The sequence below is a fragment of the Zingiber officinale genome, chromosome 2B, assembly GCF_018446385.1.
Source record: "Zingiber officinale cultivar Zhangliang chromosome 2B, Zo_v1.1, whole genome shotgun sequence".
NCBI lineage: Eukaryota > Viridiplantae > Streptophyta > Magnoliopsida > Zingiberales > Zingiberaceae > Zingiber > Zingiber officinale.
This window is the reverse complement of record NC_055989.1, coordinates 67873704-67878910: the sequence shown is the minus strand read 5'-3', so window position 1 is coordinate 67878910 and position 5207 is coordinate 67873704.

Below are 5207 nucleotides of genomic sequence, written 5' to 3'. Positions count from 1 at the left end.
TATAAGGGTGACGGAGCTGGAGCTGCTTGCCCAGTTGTCCTTGGTCAGCTCTGTCAAAGTTTCTAAGATTTCACTTTGAAGTTTCTCTTCAAAGTTTTCCCCCATGTTATTAATAGTCTCTATGAGGGTGAATTCCCTAAAGAACTAAATCTCATTGACTGTGAGGGTCGAAGATGAACACAAATATTTGCATGTGGTTTCTAAAGTAAATGTGTCCTCAGCCTTGGCTGGAGTTGAGGCAGAACAATTTTTTGTTCATCCAAATGTTCCTCATCGTGAACAGCTAGACTTGAACTCTCAAATGTTTCATTACGGAGCTCTCTTGTTTGGTTTTCAAGCATGAGTTGAGTCAATCTAGACTCTTTAAATTAGGAAACAGAACACAGTCCTAGAAAATAATATAGATGAAAATCAACAAAAAAAATCAAAACAAAAATGAAGATGGAATAGTCGGAAAAAAAATAGTATTTGCTGTTTGAATTAACATAATATATTAATTACATGTTGAATAAGTTTAGTTGTTGATGCGGATGTGGCTGAGGACAGGGGAGTAATTAGGGAATAATGGAGAGGTGTTTGGGTCTTTTCATTATTAGGGCTTTGGAGTTTATAGGTGGCCTTGGTCTTCGTGTAAGGAGGGGGAGAGGGTTTTCGGCTTGTGTGTTCGCTGCGCCGCCGTCATCATCCCTTTGCTCCACACCGCCGCAGCCCAGCCGATTAACATAGGCCACTCCTTCGTCGCCGGCGAGCCTCCAACTCCTCTACTTTCCCCCTCTTTCTCTTTGCTTGGGGTTTTTTTCCAGCATTGCAGTGATGTTTTTTGGCTGGATTCCCTTCTCGGCAGCAGATTGTCGCCACTGAGGGAGAAGAGGGGGAGGCCTGCCTTAGTGATCGGAAGTCGCTGCTACCCACTGGAGGAAGCATACGCACGAGGCTAGCGTCGACCACCCTGACTACGTCATCACGCGGGGGCTCTCTCGCCGGTCACTAACACCCCTTCTCTCTCTCCCGTGTGTGAGTCATCAACGCCGCGGGCAGTCTTGGGCAGATCTCACTGCTGCCTCAGGCCTCCGGGCCGCTGTCGCCATGCACTCCCTGTGGCGCTCTGCGCCGGCCACGCCTCCTCTTTTGGTCATCGTCTCCAGCAGCCTTAGATGGCTCTACAGCCAGCCACAATGGCTTTACAGCCGCTGTCTCCATTGTTTTCGGCGCAGATCCGATCCATCGCTGTGTCTCCGACAACCATTTGTTGTGTATTCGGCCATCGAGCCGTTGTGCTTTGTCTTTCGTGTCATCATTGGTATTGTGAGTTGTTGTTACTAACCGACCTATGAGCTGTGACTGTATGTTGTATTCCGGCCTGCGTGCCGATGCCCAATACTGGTCGTGTCGCCGTTGTATTCCGATTGTGTGTCACCTTTCGGATCTAGGCCGTATCCGGCTCTGTGTCATCACCGTCAGACTTAGCTCCTCTTCGGTTGGCTCAGATGCATCCGCTCTTCCAGGTCACGATGACTCGATCAGCTTCACGACCAGCTCACCGACCCATCCAAGGGTGCCCCCCGGGGCCAGGGTACGTCACTGTACTCGTCTGGTATTTATTTAGTTGTGCTATCATTGTGCGGCTACTTATATATTCGTGGGATCCACCTCGAGCATCAGGGTACCAGAGACCAGGGCGACCCGGTCGCTGGCTGTAAGTAGCGTTGACCGGAGGTCTTCCGATGACTTGGTCGACACAGAAGATAGTTCGTCATCCGGGTCATGAAGGTGCGATCAACATTCTAGACACGTCATTCCGACAGGTTCGTCTTCTCATATTCTCGACAGGATCAATTTGGCGTCGTCTGTGGGAACACACTTGATCTGGAACGTGAAGATGAACAATGCCGGCAAATTCTACCATACTCATGACCTTGATGGGGTTTTGACGAGTACATCATATTCCCCTCACTCCACGGGTATTCGGGAGTCGAGAAATTGAGTCAGATTCTCTGCTGATCGGCAGGTCAGTTTTTCGATTATATTCTCTTTCGGTCATAGAATCTATCATAGTTTTCCGAGCAAGGATTCCCGTGTCGACCGGCCGGGTTTCTATCATGCTAGAGCCACAGGCTCATTGTCGAATATTCCCACGCCGATCGGGCGGGATTGTATTTACGAAGACTCCCGCGTCGATCGGCCGGGATTATATTTACGAAGACTCCCGCGCCGATCGGCAGGGATTGTATTTACGAAGATTCCCGCGCTGATCGGTCGGGATTGTATTTACGAAGATTCCCACGTCGATCGGCCAGGATTGTATTTACGAAGACTCCCGCGCCGATCGGCCGAGATTGTATTTACGAAGACTCCCGCGCCGATCGACCGGGATTGTATGTATGAAGACTCCCGAGCCGATCGACCGAGATTGTATTTACGAAGACTCCTGCGGCGATCGGCCGGGATTGTATTTATGAAGACTCCCGCGCCGATCGGTCGGGATTGTATTTACGAAGACTCCCGCGCCAATCGGCTGGGATTGTATTTACGAAGACTCCCGCGGTGATCGGCCGGGATTGTATGTACGAAGACTTCCGCGCCGATCGACCGAGATTGTATTTACGAAGACTCCCGCGCCAATCGGCCGGGATTGTATTTACGAAGACTCCCGCGCCGATCGACCAGGATTGAATTTACGAAGACTCCCGCGCCGATCGGCTGGGATTGTATTTACCAAGACTCCTGCGCCGATCGGCCGGGATTGTATTTACAAAGACTCCCGTGCCGATCGGCCGAGTTTTAGTTATATTAGAAGACCGTCGAGCGATGACGTTAAACCCTAGAGTCAAAGCGGCGACTATAAAAACCCCGCCTTGAAGACCGTCAAGCGACACGTTAAACCCTAGAGTCGAAGCGACGACTATAAAAACCCCGCCTTGAAGACCGTCGAGCGGTGACGTTAAACCCTAGAGTGGAAGCAGCGACTATAAAATCCCCGCCTTGAAGACCGTCGAGCGGCGACGTTAAACCCTAGAGTGGAAGCGGTGACTATAAAAACCCCGCCTTGAAGACCGTCGAACGGCGACGTTAAACCCTAGAGTCGAAGCGGCGACTATAAAAACCCTGCCTTGAAGACCGTCGAGCAACGACGTTAAACCCAGGTTTCCACCGACGGTCGAGCGACGACCTTAAATCCGTACTTTCACCGACCAGCTTATCATAGCATGTATCTCCCCCGTTCGGGGTCGAGTGGTCTTCACTGGTCTCAGACCAGCTTATCAGATATTCTATCTCCCCCGTTCGAGGTCGAGCGATCGTCACATATCAGACTGTAAATTCATATTTTCTTATTGTAGGACTGTTGGGCCGGCTAGGAGGGGGTTGTTGGATATCCTGCTAACACAAAAAGAAAAACAAACCCTCCTCGAACTCTTTAAGCTAACACTTGCATAAATCAACTAAGCAGTAAATTAAAAGCATAAAGAAAAAGCGAGGCAAAAGTATTTACTTGGTTACAACCGATGTGGTTGTTAATCCAAGGAAGATTAAGCTCAATAAAAATCTCCTTCAGGCGGAGAAGCCTCGTACACCAATGTAGCGCAGAAAACAGAAGCTTAGACTAAAAGAGAGCGTGCAAGCACTGGATTTATAATCAGTGAGTTCATTCAAAAGCTTCTGGACCAAGGCTATATTTATAGCCTTGGTCGCGGTTACGATGGGGATAAAACTTATCCCCAACGTTCGGATCGAGTCAAAACTCGATCCGGTCAACTTTCGCTCGTGGCGCCTGAAGGGTTCCAGCGCCGGACCCCAAAAAGTCAACTCGGTTGACTTTTTTCTCCGGGTCGCTCGTCTCGATCTAGGTCTTCCATTGCCGCTCCACTAGCTTGGGTGATCTCGGCCATCCGGAATAGGGCTCACCCGAACCCAAGTTCCAGCCTTCTCCTCGAGCAGCCTTCCTTCCCGGTTTCTCGTCCCTCGAACGCCGCGCACGTTCTTCTCGTCCACCGGTGTACTCTTCCGCGGTCACCTCGTCCCTCGGACGCACCGAGCCCGTCGACTCTCTCCCCGTGCCGTCCTTCTCGCTAGCCGAGTCTTCCGCTCGACTTCCTGTGTTCCTAAGCTCCTGCACACTTAGACACAAGGGTTAAACAAACGCAGGACCTAACTTAACTTGGTTGATCACATCAAAACACATTGGGGTTCCAACAATCTCCCCCTTTTTGATGTGAGCAACCCAAGTTAAGTTAGGGTAACCATATGCAATAAAAAAACAATTTATATTCAAATAAGTCCAAATATTTTTCAAATGAAAAATTATATTACCTCCCCCTAGACTTAACATACTTCTCCCCCTTTGATCACAATAAAAATGGGGTTTCAAAAAAACAATCTAAGGGTTTGACACTTAGAAAAATTATAGAAATCTATTTCAATGTTTTTTGGAGAAAAAAAAATATTTCCAAGTTAAACAAAATTTCTAAGTTAAAGAATAACTCTTGAAAAATTTCTAAGTTTTCACCAGAAATAAATCTTTCTAAGCCCAAAAATTTATGCAAGAAAATTTAACAAAATTGATAGCATTAAAAAAAAATTTCTATACATTTATTTATTTATTTTATACTGATACTTATATCAGCAAGTTTTAAATTTCCATTTCAATTTTTCATAACTTCTCAAATTACACTTTTTCAAATTTAAAGCCACAGATATTAAACATGCAATAATTTGTATCATGTTAATTTCTATTATTTTTTGAATTGCAACTTCACAAAAATATTCAAATAGCATAGATTCTAACTTGATAAAATTTTTCGACAATATAAAAAATTCTTTCGGCAATGAGCAAAATTTGTTCGAAAGAATATTTTATAATTTGCAAGAATTTTTTAACAACAAAATCTCTAATTTACAGGAATCTATTAACAATAGATTTCTTAATCCGAAACACCTTTTTGGTGACTCAATTTCTAAATCGCAAAATTCTTTCGAGAGAGTAATTTGTAATTCGAAAAATTCTTCTAATTTGTATAATTCTTTTATTAAAATATTTCTAATTTGCAAGACAAATTTGACAATTGATTTTCTAATTCAAAAAACTTTTTCGGTAATTCAATTTTTAAATCACAAAAATCTTCAGGCAATTTTTCTATTGAATTAACCGGTTGTTCAGAAGGTAGAGACCATACCTTACTTACCTCGTTGGCTGTTGGTTCTCCCCCTGT